A 16404-nucleotide genomic window follows, 5' to 3' on the forward strand; every position below is an offset into this window, starting at 1 on the left:
TAGTCAGTAGGGTGTCATGGATGTGATGTTGAATAACGTTTGGAGAGACGAGGTCCCCAAAGACATTGTGGTTTCTGCTCAATGCTTTTTCTATGATTACTAGCTCTGGGGAAGACAGCGGCCATGTTGTGAGGATACTCAAGCAGCCTAGTGGAGGTCTACATGAAGAGGAACTGAGGCCTCCCACCAGCACCCGGCACCCATCGGCCAGCCAGTGAGTGATCTGCCTGGGAAGCAGATCCTCCAGACTCAGTCGAGCCTTCAGAGAACTGTAGCCCAGCCTAATCTTGAATCTAACTCGGAATCCCTGAACCAGAATCCATTGGCAAAGCTGCACCCATCCAAATTCCTGCCTCACAGAAACTGTATGAGAAGGTAAATGTTTATTTCTATTTCATGTCACTATATTTCACAATAATTTTATTTAACTACTAGAGGCATGGAGCACGAATTTGTGCACAGGTGGGTCCGGCCAGCCCACCCAGATCAGGGATAATTGGGGACTGGGCCGGCCGGGGGGAAGGGCCACGGGATGTTGGCTGGCCGGCCCTGCCCCTAATCGGGCCGGTTGGCCCACAACAGTGTGTGTCATAGCGACCGGTTGTTCCAGTCGTTCTGGTCGCTTGGCTTTTACTGGTATATATATAGATAGATAACTATCACATTAGAATAGATGCTAGGTTTAGAGCATATATTTTTTCTAGACCAAACTCATGCCACCTCCTCAGGTGACCCTTGTTGACTCCATTGGGGAAGTGGACACTCCTCTTTCCTCTGGTTCCTTTATCCCATCTGGTGTCACTCCAGGCTAAAATTTGTATTTTCACAAATCTGTTTTCTTCTCCAGACTATTCATTTTTTTCTTTCTATTTTTTTAAAAATGACTTCAGAGAGAGGAAGGGGAGGGAGAGAGAGAGAAATATCAATGATGAGAGAGAAAGTCATCAATCGGCTGCCTCCTGCACCCCCACCCCCTACTGGGGATTGAGCCCACAACCCCAGCATGTGTCCTGACCAGAAATCGAACCGTGACCTCCTGGTTCATAGGTCAGTGCCCAACCACTGAGCCACATGGCCGTTCAGGGCCATTCATTCCTTGAAGACAGTGTTTTGTGTTCAGGGTCATCTCCCTCGTGCCTGACAGTGCCACATTCAGTGTATGTAAGTGGGTGGCTGAAGCCTGCTGCCCATCACTTGTTCGATTTATAATATTGCAAACCTATTTTCTTGACATTTAGGCTCTAAAAACATTGTGTTGTCTTTTACGCAATGCCTCTCGGTTACATCGCTGTCAGAGTAACAGACTTTTAAAAGTACTGTGTGTAAATAAAAGATAAATATCCTAAGGGCCAGAGATCATGCTGTTTTAGGAGCTTTTACTGACAGTTGGCACCTCCTTATTCTTGAAAACCAGGCCTGAAATCTTATCAAAACAAACATCCCCTGGAGATTTCCCCAGAGCTGGGAAAAATCATTGCTTTTTAAATCACATTTTCTCTTATCCCATTTAGGAGAGGAGAGAAGGAGGTGCGTCATGAACCTACCGGCTCAGGTCCCTCCTGCTCCCCTCTCCCGGGTGACTGTACTTTCTGATCCACCCGATGTGTTTCTGAAGCCGCCTCATTCCCAAATACACACCCAGACTGTTAGGTAACCTTTTGCAAATCTTCCAATAAGTCTCATCTAAAAAATTCTCCCAAAACACTTAATTCAGAACTGTTCCAAAGGGTAACTGGGATGCGTTCTGCATCCTTTTGAAACCTGTATATGCTCTGGCCAGTTGGCTCAGTGGATAGAGCGTCAGTCTGTGGATTGAAGGGTCCTGGGTTCACTTCTGGTCAAGGGCACATACCTCAGTTGCAGGCTTGATTCCTGGCCCTGGTCCGGGAGTGTGCAGAGGCAACTAATCCATGTGTCTCTCTCACATTGATGTTTCTCTCTCTCTCTCTCTCTCTCTCTCTCTCTCTCTCTCTCTCTCTCTCTCTCTCTCTCTCTTCCTCTCCCCCCTCCCTCTTTCCCTCTCTCCTGTTCCCTTCCATTCTCTTTAAAAATCAATGGAAAAATAGCCTCGGGTGAGGATTAAAAAACAAAAAAACAAAACAAAGGAAAAAACCTGTATACTGTTCTCAGTCTTCAGACTCCAGGGATATTTATGTCAGTTACATGGGATTGAGCCTTGCTTCAACCAAGGAAGAAGTTGAGATGTTGGCTGGGGTGACCGTGGCTTAACAAATGAAAACACGGGGTATTTTGTGGTGGCCCCTTGCCCAGGGAGGCACTGACCGACTCCTCAGGGCCCCTGCAGTCTCATCTTGACTGAGCCATTGGCCAGAGCCAGGGGTGGGCAAACTTTTTGACTCGAGGGCCACAATGGGTTCTTAAACTGGACCGGAGGGCCGGAACAAAAGCATGGATGGAGTGTTTGTGTGAACTAATATAAATTCAAAGTAAAGGAGCGGAGGGGAGAGCAAGAGAACCGGATAGAACAGCCGGATCCGGCCCGCGGGCCGTAGTTTGCCCAAGGCTGGGCCAGACACTCCAGTCTGGACCAATCCACTCCCTTCCTCCTCCAAGAGCTGCCCCTTCATAGTAAATAATATTAAGGAGCAGATTTGTTTGGCCTGCTTGGCATGGTGCCATTAATGGGCTCACACGGGACAGTGGCTAAGATCATGTATATGAGATGGTCATGCCTCAGTGCATCAGTCGGAATGTAAATTTCACCCACGATTACCTTCCCCACCCCAAACACTCTACATAATGCCTCCCAAATGGGCCATATTAATATCTCAATCATACACATTTTCCATGCTTACTCAGATTTAAGACTCTATTGATCCACATCACTGATTGAATAACACTAATTATTACTTGAGGAAAAAAATCAACTATAGGACATTCCTGTTTCAGTTGTAAGAGGCATTCAGATCTTTCAAAACATAATGAAAACAGAAAAGAAATGGTTGCCCTACACTTCAGGATGCTTGGTGAACTTCTTGAGAGGCGAAAGCTCTCAGCTCAAGAAGGCGACCAGGCGGAAACGTGGATGGAGGTCCACACACCGGAGAAGGCCTCTGACAGCCCATCCGTGTGTCTGCTTCCAACACGAGGCAGAGAGCTCTTTGTGGCAAGGGACAATGCCATGTCCGGTGCTGGGTCCCTAGCCCCTGGATCGATGCCTCGAGACCAGAGTCACTTGGTAATTATTTGTTGAATGAGTCGAGTATGAGAGGTCAGAGGCTCTCCCTGATTCCTACTCATGCCCCCGTGACCTCTTCACATCAGAAAGCTGCTGCAAGCATCCAGTGAGATGTCACTCCTACAAGTCCCGGTGCAAGTTCTCAGCAAACAGGTTCCACCTCCTCTGCTTCCTCCTCCCCCTCCCCCTCCTTCCATGCTCTTTGCCGACTCAAGATCCTTCAACAGAAATGAAACTTTGCAGACAAACTCCCCAGGGCCTTCCTGAGGACATGCTCTTTCTGTGAGAAAATGAGTTTATCGACGTTTCTGCTTCAGAAGAGCGCGAGGTGCAGCTCTCGGTGCAGGGCTGTGAGCCTGGCCTGGGCTGCAGAGACCCAGCTGCACGGGCTTGGGCAGGAGGCAGCAGCCAGCGCCAGGGTGGGCTCCTGGCTCCAGCCTCCCCCCACCCCAGGCCCTGCCTGGCTGTCACAGTGGGGTGCGTACATCCCCGACCCCCTGAATGAAATCCAAGCTCCTGGTAGGGCGCTCAAGGAGTCTTTGGCCTACGTTCTACTTTCAACGTTGGCCCCACGCTGTATCTGTCGCGTGCCCGGAGCGTGGGACAACTTGATGCATTCACATGGGAGATTCAAAGAAGGAACGTCCTCTTCCTGAGACCCCGTGCATCCATTTCCCTTCGGTGGCCTTTGGGTTGATGAAGTCCAGCTCCAGCCTTTGGTGAGCCCCACCTGTGGGCGCGTCCTCTCTGCCCGTGATCACCTGCCTCCCGCTGCCATGACCTCCACTCGCCCCCTTCATTTTCACGTGCCCGCATGACAGGGCTCACAACATGCCCTCTCCTCCGGGAAGCCAGACAGATTTGCCTTTTCAGAGTAAAAACCTGAGTAGCTTAGGTCTGCCTGAAATTCATCCGGATGGAGACGAACCTTGTACGTGGTGATGGAGGTGAGGATGCAGTAGAAGCCAAGGAGGCATTTAAAACAGGAAGTGACGCTATCAGATGTGTGTCAGATCACCCAGGCAGTGCGGTGATGGGAGATTCTACAGGGAGAGACGAGGGGCAATGGAATAATATAGGAGTTGAATCTGGTTGGAATCTACTGGCACTCAAGCTCATCTCTTACCTTTCTCGTCATCTCTGCTCCCTAGCTTCAGAGGGAAGCCAGGGGTTGTTTCCTCCCTCCCTCCCTCCCTCCCTCCTTCTCTCCCTCTCCATATCTCTTTGCTAAGTAGGCCTGCCATGGTTTCAGTCTCCCACATGAGATTTCAGACCCTGGACCCCAGTAATGTCACTTCATCCCTTTGCCCCTGAAATCTAAGGAAGATGGCGGCTTCCTGCCACTGTGAATCTCTCCCTCACCTATTTGGGTTCTCAGCTCTTCCAACACTGTGTAACCAAACGCCTGCATTTAGTTTCTCCTGTTTAGATACTTGGAGTGCTTTCTGTTTTCCTGTTTGGATCCTGACTGAGGCAGAAGTCTGCTGAAGTCATCCGTGTAAAATAAGTGAAGGTCTACATAAGGGCGTTGTCCCAGGGATGGAGGAGGGGAGGAGCTTCAGAGATACCCTTGATCAACATCCTACCCAGGGTTGTAATTCCTTGTCTCCTTGAGCCCAAGGCTGTTCCCACCATTTGGAATACTGTCCACTGGATCTCAAGTATCATTGGTCTTTTTTGCCCTTGTCATGTCCCTGAGACTGTATTGAATGATGCCTAGTCAGCCACGAATGCTTTAATTTGTCACCAATTTGTGTTTTTCCATAAAATGAAACACACAAGGAGACTCAAGACCAACATAGAATTGAGACGAGAAACAGACATTAACCTTCAAGTCAGTACAGGTGTGGCTTATTTGTCTGCTTTGGCCAGGCTCCTGACTAGCTGTGTGATCTCGGGCGAGTCACTTTCCTGGCGCGGGGCTACTTCCTCCACCCTAAAGAATAGGATCCTAATGGGCCTCCAGGCCCGGCTAACATTTGTCATCTTCTCTACTGTGCTGAGAGCTTATAATGGAATCCATCCCATTGACATGATGAGTTCTTCCACCCTGGTGCCCGATCTCCGATACCAAAGCCTGTGAGCTGTTAATAACCTTGTTTCCCTTTGAAAAGCTCGGCGAGTGCAGATGGATTTTCCAGGCCTCTGCTGAGCTCTGCACCCAGCGAACCAAATATCACACCTTTAAATGTCCTTGGCAGCCGGTGCAGACGGAAGCCTCCGCCAGACATCGCGGGGAAGGTTGGTTCAGGCACCGCCGAGCAGTTCAAAGTGAGACCCTCTGTTTCCGAGATGAACCAACTTGCCTCTCACCGTCTGTTTTCCAGGACCTGGAACGATACACACTCTTCTCTCTATTTGCAGCCTCATCTGTTCCCAGAAATAGACACTGGAAACCAGGAAAGAAATGTCACTCTTTGGCTGGTTAGCCTAGGATGCCATAAGCCACCTTCTTTTTTATTTTCTTATTTTTTTTTCTGCATTTCAAACGATCATTTTCCAAGAAATATCTTTATCGAAACGTATTTCTCTCTCTGGGAGATGGAAAGTGCACTTATTCCTGAGCTGATACTGAGGTCAACACTAGAGATGGTGATCCTTGTGTGTTAATCCTCACCCAGGGATATTTTTCCCATTGATTTTCAGAGAGAGTGGAAGGGAGCGGAGAGAAAGAGAGAGAGAGAGAAACATCGACGTGAGACAGACACATCGATTGGCTGCCTCCTGCATGTGCCCTGGCTGGGGCCAGGGATCAAACCTATAATCCAGGTATGTGTCCTTGACTGGGAATCGAATGCACGATCCTCTGGTGTGAGGTCCAATGCTCTAACCTCTGAGCAAAAAAAGGTGGACCTTTTTTGATTGAGTAAAATCTCACTGGGGCCTTTGTGGCATCCTTGCTATGTAAATTTTATTGAGGGCTTTGTTTTGATGTTTATGGCAACTTGCAGACCTATAAAAAATGCGTATTCAGTGGCCGACACTGCTTATCTTTAGGTTTTCTGACATTAAATATATGCTACTTCTATGACTCTTGTTAAGTCTTGCCCTCCTCTGCCAAGGCCAAAGAGTGGCTACTAGTGGTCAACTACTGAATTGCAGGTATAGAACTAATGGCTTTAGGACTAGAATTGTGGTAGATCTTAACTTCTCAAGTCTTGGCAAAGAAATGTTTTTCCATTCATTTTCCAATGTGGAAATTTATATACCTGCATGTTTGGAGCAGAGGTTTCCAATATTTTCAAAAATTTGACCTATCAATTTGAAGGTATGTCTCAAGAGTCAGAAAAATGGCACATGAACTTTGTCCCAATAGTTTATCTTCAAGGAATTCACCCTAGGAAACCACAGGTGTACTTCACTCAAAGGTGTGTTGTATGTATACTTGTTATAGTGTTATTTACAATGTCAAGAGAAGAAAAATAGCTAATTGTAAGGTATGAATGTACTGAATTATGATAGACGAATATGATGGGATGCCACACAGCGGTGATCTAGAAAAGGACTTAATGGCAGGGAAGGAAATTTATGATATATAATTTGGAAGGTGATGAAATTCTGTTGGCCATGATACTAAATTCAAATATTTGTGTGTGTGTGTGTGTGTGTGTGTGTGTGTGCTATACAGTGGTAGAAACAGGTACAGGTACACATATATTAAAAAATATAGGTGTATATGCACTATTACTCAACACGGGGCATTTGCTGGTGGGGTTGTTTCAGGGGACATTTTCTTTGGTGCATGTATTCAGCACTGTGTATGTATTGATTGTAAAATCAGAAGATATCTTGTCTTAAAAATGAAACTGGCTTTTCCTGGCCAGCGTGGCTCAATGGTTGAGCATCGACCTCTAAACCAGGTCACAGTTCGATTCCCAGGCAGGGCACATGCCTGGGTTACGGGCTTGATCTCCAGTAGGGGAAGTGAAGGAGGCAACCGATCAATGATTCTCTCTCATCATTGATGTTTCTCTCTCTCCCCCTCCCCCTCCCTCTTCCTCTCTGAAAAAAAGGAATATTTTAAAGAAACGGAACTGGCATCTGGACACACTACAGGGATGGCAATGGTGAGGGCTAGTTGGCAGAGTCATAAAAGAGCTTTTGAGGCTATGGGCTTTAGAGATTCTGAATGAACCCCGACTTTGACACCCCTTTGGGCCATTTGGGAATGGCCATTTCAAGCACAGGTGAGTACGTAAGGCTGAGGGTAGCTGTACTAGGGATTTCCTTGGATGACACGGAATAGTCGGTTGGGTTGGACAGACTGTCCATGGACAGTCTTAACTGAATGGAGCCCATGGGACAGAGGCTCCTGTCTGTGCATCCATCTGCGTCATCATCTCCTTCCAAAGGCACCCACAACAGGTGGGCAGTTAGGATGACCTTGAAGCAGGACGACAGGGAAGCTGCTCTGGCACAGCCTTCAGACTTCCACCCAAAGTCAGGGTCAGGAATGCGAGCCAGCCTGCCCCTTGTCTGCTTGGTGATGGAGGTCATATGTTAAAGGCCTGGAACGACCTTGGTACTTACTCCCTGACACTAACCAGTCATCTGCCCACATGCATCTCAAAACAGTGACCCAGGAGCCATCTACACTAATAAAAGAGTAAGATGCAAATTGAGCATACCTTGGCAATGCCCACTAGCCATCAGGAGTGAGTATGCAAATGAACCCAACAAAGATGATGGGTTAATTTGCATACACAGGCGCGGAGCAGCCAGGGGCAGGGCAAGACACTTGCATCATCGCCATGGCGACAAGGCAGGTGTTTCACACTGCCCCAGCTGCTCAGGGCCTCTGGGCAGCGTGGGAAGGCAGGAAGGCGGCTCTGGCCAGAGTGAAGGCAGTGCTGGCAGCCAGGGGAAGGAAGGCCCATTCTTGCACGAATCTTCGTGCATCGGGCCTCTAGTGAAAAGATAAAAGTATAGCTCCTCCACAAATAACGAAGAACCAAATTACCTGTGGCTGGGCTTCTTTGTGGCTCATGGTATATGTAGATGGGATGTAGCCTCAACCTCCGCCCTCCACACTTACCCCCTCCCCATTTTACTCTCCATGCTCCTTTTCATTTCCCAATAAGGAGCAAGGCCATGCTAAATCGGAGACACATTTTGCTGTTGGGTGTGGGGACTGCATTGTAAGGCTCATCATTCCCATATTACATTCCTTCTCTGCAGCTCCCTGCTCCGCGCCTGGGTAGGCCCTGTGCTCAGGGCCAATTCTCTCCTTCCCTGAGGGTGACGCCCAGGGATAACGGGCCAGGGTTAGCCCTACCTCAGCTCCCTGTAACCTGCAGTTTGCTATCCGTAAACCAGAGGGATGGCATGGTGATCCCCATGTTTCCTCCCACCAAGATTCCTCAACCTCTTGACATCCGGGGCCGGACCATTCTTTGTTGTGGGGAGACTTCCTGTTCATAGTGGTATGTTGAGCAGCATCTCTGGTCAGTCACACTGCCCCTCTCACTGGTGACACTCCCAGTGTCTCCAGACGTTGCCCAGTGCCTGCAGCTGAGAGCAGTGGGGTTTCTAGGCATACTTCCCCTCTGTCTGGCAGGGTTGGTCCTAGTATGTAGTTCCTGGCCACGAGTCAGCAGGCATCTCTAGAAAAGCCGCATCCCTCAGAGTTCAAGGTAGAACTGTCCTACCCACAGCCATGCTGAGGGGCTGGCTCCCTTCCAGGAGACTTCATGTACCCCACAAGGCCGGGCTCCCTCGAAGGCACCTCTAGGCGGCCTCGGAGGATCAGTGTTGGCGGCTGGCCCCTGGCAGGGGAGTCTGGGAACCAGGCCTTGCTCAGCTTCCTGGCCCCTGAGAGCCCCTGGGGATTTTCGGCCTGGACCAGAGCCCACAGAGGGAGAGGCCGCTGTGGAGGCGAGAGCGAGGCACCGGCAAGAGAATGCAGGAGTGGGTCAGGAATTTCCGTGGCTTCATTGGAAACAGATGCCTAGCAGAGGTGGAGGGTTGGGCTCAGCGGCAGGAGAACGTGCTTGGCAGCTTCGTCTCCCCACATCTCTCAACCTCTCCTCTCGTTCCCCGACCCTTGTGCAAGGCCCACCGGATTATCACTGAAGGGAGGACGGGGGGCTCTGGTTTAATGGAAGCTGGGGTTGTTGTGACATAGGAACAGAACCTGCTTTCATAAGCATGTGTGACATGAGTCTGTTTACATGTGATCATAGATGGGTGGGATTAGAGAATGTCAGGGTAGGAAAGCCCTTCTGTGATCCTAGTTGAGGTCTACAGCCAAGAATTGAGTCCAGGAACCCAGATCCCAGGGCTTCTCCCCATAATCCACCCTTCCTCCAAGTCCTCTTTTAAGATGTAAACTCGTTAGGATAAAGTCGACCATACCTACTACTCCCAGCCTGTGCCCATGGCAGACATCACTAATTGATCACAGAGTTTATTCCTGCTGGGCCTTGATGCTGCCTAATTCCCCATCAACCTGACAAGTGGCTCGGTGCAAGGACCCCATTCACCTTGGCTCATCCTTGGGCGTCCCTTTTGCCAGTCACTTTACCCCTTTACCCTCGCAGCTACCAACTGACTAGCCTGAGGCATCTCAGAACCCACGTCCTCTTCCACTCTGGTGTGTTCAGACCCTGACCACAAGAATGTCCTGATGCTTCTGGAACATTCTTAAAGGTCCCACTGGTGGTCACACCCTACTGAGAATTCAGCCTTAACCAAGGACAATAGAGAGGGGGGAGCACCACTAAGAGGTCTATTTCCTCAGAGCAAAACTCATTTATTTATGCAAACGCTGCTGAAGGAGGGAAAAGGAGTTGGGCTAAACATGGCCCGTCCTGGCTAAAGAGAGAGGGCTCAGTCTCATTTTTTTGTGAACAGCCCCAGTTGAGAGAAAGTTTTAAGAATCAGGCTTGAATAATGGAAGAGGGAAGGGGGGCTCCTTCCTACAATCCTTGTACCCGGTGCCCTCTGCAGCCTGGGACCATCCTTCACAAGGAACTCTTTCTTCTCCTGATTCTTTGAATGAATTGAACAAAGAGATAAAAGAAAACCACGCAGGTCCCTTAGGGCTGCCAGGGAAGGGCTGCTTATGCAGTATTGGTTAACAAATACAGACCAGCATGGAGGAAAGATAACATTAGGAAGCGTACAGCGTGGCTTCGGTCAAGTTTGTTGTTGCTGTTGCTTTTAGTGGTTGTGATAGCAATAGTACAATTTCTTAGAACTGGGGGGTCTTTTCTCCGAGTTCATGAACTTGCTTTCTTCACCCCCACCTTGCATCACCCCCATCAGGACCCAACCCTGGGTGACTTTAAAGCCCTTGTTGGCTTTCTTTGGCCTAAGCTCTAAGATTCATTCTTTTTGTGGGAAAATATTTTTATTGATTTCAGAGAGGAAGGGAGAGGGAGAGAGAGATAAAAACATCGACGATGAGAGAGAATCATTGATCGGCTGCCTCCTGCACGCCTCACACTGATGGAGCCCACAACACAGGCTTGTGCCCTGACTGGGAATCGAACCATGACCTCCTGGTTCGTAGGTCGACGCTCAAGCACTGAGCCATTCCAACCGGGCTAAGATTCATTCTTTTAAGAGGACAGACATGGAGTAACCCTTGGAGCAGTACTGTTTCCAGTATTTTCCTCCTCCCACTTTTGCCTCTCTCCCTCCCCCCTACATTCCTATTTTTATTTATTTTTCTTAAACTGCTGAGTCTGATAAATTAGGGCTATTAAGAGACTGACTGTTATTCTGTCCTGGGTTACTATTTGAAGTGCTTAAAAACACTCATAAATAAATGATGCTCAGACTGTAAAGGGGCACATGTTCGCCCGTGAACAATTCATTTTCTCTAACATCCGTTTTTCAAGTGTCCTGCTGAATTCCTGAGCAGCATCTCACCACGATCGTCCACTTTGCCTGACACTGTTATGCCATAGGAGCAGCTCCATCGTCCATGCGGTTCCTTCTCTCTGCGCCATAAATAACAGCTGGGGAGGCAACCACTCCCCCAACTCCGCACCGTTGGATTTTAACCAGTTTTTGGAATTTACTGTGAAGCCTTCTTGGGCTGGGAACCAAGCATGCCTGCATCCCCGTCCGTTATCTGCTGACCTTCCTCCTTTGGGACAAAAGGCACACCACGTCCCAGCATAGAGACATTTACATCTTGGTTCAACCTCCCATTTCTGGATGGAAGGTGGGGCTCTCCTAGGGCAGCCCCAGTGACATATGGTCCCGGTGACACTACTGAGGGGGACCTCTTTGACCCTCAGAAGTATCCCGGGTCTGGTTTGCATGATTCATTACCTGTCATGATAGATGAAGGCTTAGTGCCTGTGGTGCTTCTCACCCCTCCTTGCCCCGCCCCCACGCCCTGGCCCCCCAACCCCATATCAGATGCTCATTCTGTGTATTGGAACCTGCTTTTTCCTCCATCAACCACTCATCCCAGTCAGGAGACTTACCATGGTCAGTGTAACTTCGCCAGGCTGGCAGAAAAGAGAGAAACCAATAGGACCTCAGTTGCCACCATGGGCAAAGCTCTCTGCTAGATGCTTTTCCCAACAGTCAGCTTTTATTCTAAGGACAACCCCGTGCAGAACCATAGTTCATCAACATCAAAACGCACTGGTCAGTCTCTCAGAACTGGGCTGTGCCTTACCGTTGATGTCATCTCATAATCGCTGTGGGACACCCTGCATCGTGATGTACTCGTCTTTGTCCCTGCTGTACCGGCATGGAAACTCACAGAGTGGGTGTCAGCAGCGTGGGAGAAAATCCTGGAAGCAGACAGGATTTTTTTCATCCCCCCAAATCCATTGGTTGTGGGGAAAGGGGGAAAGAGTTGGGAAACCAGAGGCATTTAGCAGTATTCCGGAAGCAGACGTTAAGAGTAGAGCAGCGTTCCACGCTGCCAAGATGACTTTTGGTTCTTTTCAGAGTAATTTTAAGAAAAGCTGCATCACCCGTCATCTTGACGACACAGAGCTGTTTTGCTCGGGGAATGATCTGTGTGATGATTTTGAATCTCAACGTGACTGAATATATGAACAAGGTTGCCGGCTACTTCAACCCATTTCATTCATTTATCCTTTTGATATGTGCCCAGGAGCGACTTGGAATAAAATCTATGCCAATTAAGTCTACGAGAACTTTGAAACTAATTATAAAATTAAAAATCTCACGAGATGAAAAACATCGGGTCAGAGTTATTCAGAAGTACCCTTTCTTAGCGATGCATAAGAAAACTGGTGTCGTGCCATTGACGGTGTCCTATGGTGATTCGATATGGTGGGTACTAGTGAGCCCATCTCACAGGGGAACCGAGAAAGACAGGTGGTCTGCTTTTCCTGAGGTCGTGCAGTTTGTTAGTGGTGGTGCAGGAGCAGGGATGGAATCTCTCAGAAATGATTTAAATAACAGTCATGGAGTTGCTACCAAGTGCCAGACAGTGTCTGGGGGACCCAGCAGTGAAGGAAACATGTGTAGTCTCTTCCCCCACAGAGCTTCCAGTCCTGGGGGTACAGGGGACACCGGGGGGCCAAGGGGCAGGTGACTGTGATACATCCTGAAGGATCTGATGGAGGCAAGAGAACCAACCCTGATCCTGGGGCTCCAGGAGGAAGGAGCCCCCAAGCTCTGGTCTGAAGAGTGAGGAGGGTTATTAGGCAAAAGGAGCACGTGGCGGAAGAGTGTTCCACGCAGTAGGACAGCGAGTTCCACCAGCATCCTTTCCGAGTGCGCAACCCACCCCGTCTGCTGTCACATGTGAGTGAACAGGTCATCCTTTGCAGAAATAATGAATATTAATTCATGTTAAATAATTAACATCATTTCAGCAAAGGATGGCTTGCTCACTCACTCGTGACTGCAGACAAACAGCCTGCATGCTCAGGAATTCTAGGAACTGACTTCACTAGAAACAGACTCCGACCTTCAGACATCCCACTCCGGGAGATTGGCTGACCTTCAACCAGTTATCTGAAGAGACTGTTGACTTGCACGTAGTCTCCTCAATGGACAACTCTCAACCCCCTCCTTTTGATTCCTCTGTTCTGTTTTGTGTTTTTTTTTTCCTTGCTCCTCCCTCCTTATAAAAATCCCTGCCCCTGTCCAATTGTTAAGATGCTCTTTTGTGATGTGAGTCCTCCATCTTCTCCAGCTGCAGGCTCTTGAATAAACCTACTTTCTTCCACCAGCCCTTGTCTCTGAATTATTGCCTTTCAACTGCAGGCAGCTGGCCCTGGGTTCTGTATCAAGTGCACAGCTCCACCCTCCTGAGGGGTTTATCGTGATTGGTCTGGGCAGTGAGCTGTCCTGTGGAGAATGAGATGAGCTTTCCTGTGTGCTGCCGATTTGGCCATGTCCTCCCCTAATTCTCACAGAAGTCGGGGGTCCACATTCTAAACTCCAATTTGAAGGTGAGAAAAAACAGAGTTCAAAGTGCTAACCTGCTGTGCCCAAGGTCAGACAGGTAGTAAATGATGGAGGTCAGATGTGAACCCCAATGAACTGGCGTCAAAGTGAGAGTTTTACATCAAACTGGGTCACACACTTCCCGGGATCCATTTGTTCAATTCCCACACACCTTAGTGCTTTGGGATGCTGAGCAAAACAGAGGCCCCGCAGGTGAAGAGGTGACCTGCCCAGGTGACACAGCCAAGGACAAGCTGGGAGCTGGGCTGTTAAGGAGCCGCCTGCTCTCCACTCACTCCCTATGGTTGTTACTTTTATCACCTCCTTTTATCACCGTGTATTTAAGGATCGTCCAAGCAGAGCTAACCTCAGCTTCCAAGCAATTACTTGGTGATGATCAGGAGGGGCCGGGGGGGATTCTGTTTGCTTATTTGTATGAACCTGAAACGCCTGCTTTCTTAATTAAGCCTTAACTCTGGGATTCGCCTCCAGCTTTTCATTTTTTCCCTCTTTAACAGGCCTCAGTCTTCCTCCATCAGCGCGGCCTCGGGCTCTGCCTCTTTGCTGCTTTCCAAAAAGCATCTGTTCTGCCCCAGCCCTGAGGAGGCCTCGCTCAGTTAGCCCGCCCCCAGCTGCTCTGAATCTCATAATTACCCGCCTTGGGCGACTGGGAGCCAAGGATGCTGGGGTTTCTCTACCTGAGCTCCTTCCTCCTGTGACACTTACTCTTCCTGAAAAACTCCCTACAAGGCAGCTTTGGGGTGCAGTGCCCCCTGGTCAGCACAGAGTCTGTGTGGGGCGCTCTGGTCCAGCTCCCATGGCCCCTGGGACCTGGTGCTTTTTGGCTTTGCATCTGCAGCCACGGGCAAAGCATCCGGTACACTGAGACGCTGGGTCTCTACTTCTTGAACATGTGGAGGCAGGAAGAAATGTGGTCTGGCATTCGGGTGAGTGTGGGTGTCTGGTGCCGGGTGCCGGGGTGGGGCGCTGTCCACTATCTTGTCATGTAATGTTGTTCGGAATTGCTTCTCACATAGGAAGGCAATTAAGGATGTCTCCTGGTGGCCCGGTGGCCAACTCGTCATGTTTCTGTTGGAATACCTGTGTCCCGGCCTCCCGGGCTGGGCATGACATAGGGAACGCTTCCGTCACAGCCTGGATGGAGTCATTTCACCCTGTGGAGTGGCACCACTTTCAGAAGGTGGTTCTGTTCTTCGCTGGCCCCCACCACGAAGTAGGGACCCCTTCGTTGCCCCTGGTATTGAGTCACTACAGTGCTCCCTGCTGGAGATAAGCTGCTGAAGCAGACAGACAGACAGACACGGGTCCTTGCCTCCAGGGACCCCGTAGGGTGGGGGCAGAGAGAAGCCAGCAGTGGGGCACACCCAGTGGGAGGCGTGTCGATTTCCAGGGAGCCCGTGTGGGGGCACCGAGGACAGACGAGTGTCCTCAGAAGAGGCAGGGACCCCTGAGCTGAGGGTGCGTGTGCATTGGCCAGCAGGAGGGGCGAGAGGAAGTGGGGTGTCTGTTACTGTACAGCTCGGGCCGCAAAGCTGAGGGTGTGTGGCCACCAGCGTTCCGCTGTGTCTCACCCACTGTGAGTCAGGAGTTGGAGTGCGTTCTTTGGGTGACTCCTCCATGTGGTGCTCATTGAGGTGCTTTGATCACATTCAGCTGGAGACTGTTGGGTCCTGGGTCCGAGGCTGTTCCTCGCTTGCCTGGGGCCTCGGTGGGGGCGTGGGGCAGCCTCTCCCCTCGAGGCAGTCTCCAGGAGCTCCACCTGTCCCCTCCTGTCCTTACCAAGACAGTCGGATTTCTTACACGTCACCTCGGGTCTCCAACACGGAGGACATGCCGCTTCCCCGGGCTGGCCAGCCTCCTATCCTGCTTGTCCTGCTCCCAGTCCCCATAGGCCAGCACACCCCAGCCTCTGCCCCCACAAATCAGCTGCCCGGATGGCCATGTGGGCCCCGGGCCCCGAGCGCACGGTCCCACAGCGGCTGCGCTGTCATCCCAGCATTGCCTACAAGCATCAGTCAGCGTCCCGTATGTGAAAAATGGGGGCAATAATATTAAACGTGACAAACATTTAACGTCTCCGAGGCCGCGATCCCGATAGCAACTGGAGGAGATGATGGAGTGCGCCCAGGGCGGAAATCGGATTTCCTGGTGCGGGAGCTGATAAAACATTTCATTTCTCCAAACAAAGAGTCTGGGGTTGACCTGACGCGTCTCAAGCCTGTGGGGCCCATCCTGGAATCTCAAGCCCAGAGCTGGGAGGCCTGAGGGTCTCCTGTCCCCACAGGGGTCCCCTGCTTTCCTGAGGGGTCATTGTTGAGAGCCACAGAGCATCGAGCTTACGTCAGGGGTGCTTGTCCCCAACAGAGATGTTTTATTTTATTTTTAAAACGAGAATGACCGATTTCCACCTCCCACGGTTGGCGTGGAGCATCCATGGATGCTTATTGGCCCTCACAGACTTCCCACGTGTGCAATGTAAATGTAAGGGAACAGCCCTAGCCAGTCTGGTTCAGTGGATAGAGTGTCGGACTAGGTTCAGTGCTGGTCAAGGGCATGTACCTCGGCCGCCGGGTCCTCCCTGGCCGGGGCCCTGTAGGGAGGATCGCCACATCTAGCAAATGAAAATACAGGGCACCCATGATGTGAATTTCAGATAACTGACTTAGTTTTAGTCTAAGTATAGCTCTCACATCGATATTTCTGTCTTTTCCTCTCTCTTCCACTCTCTCTAAAAATCAATGGAAAAAAATACCCGCAGGTGAGGGTTAAAAAATAAATAAATAAAAATAAAT

Source organism: Plecotus auritus (assembly GCF_963455305.1).
Source record: "Plecotus auritus genome assembly, chromosome: 10".
Taxonomy (NCBI): domain Eukaryota; kingdom Metazoa; phylum Chordata; class Mammalia; order Chiroptera; family Vespertilionidae; genus Plecotus; species Plecotus auritus.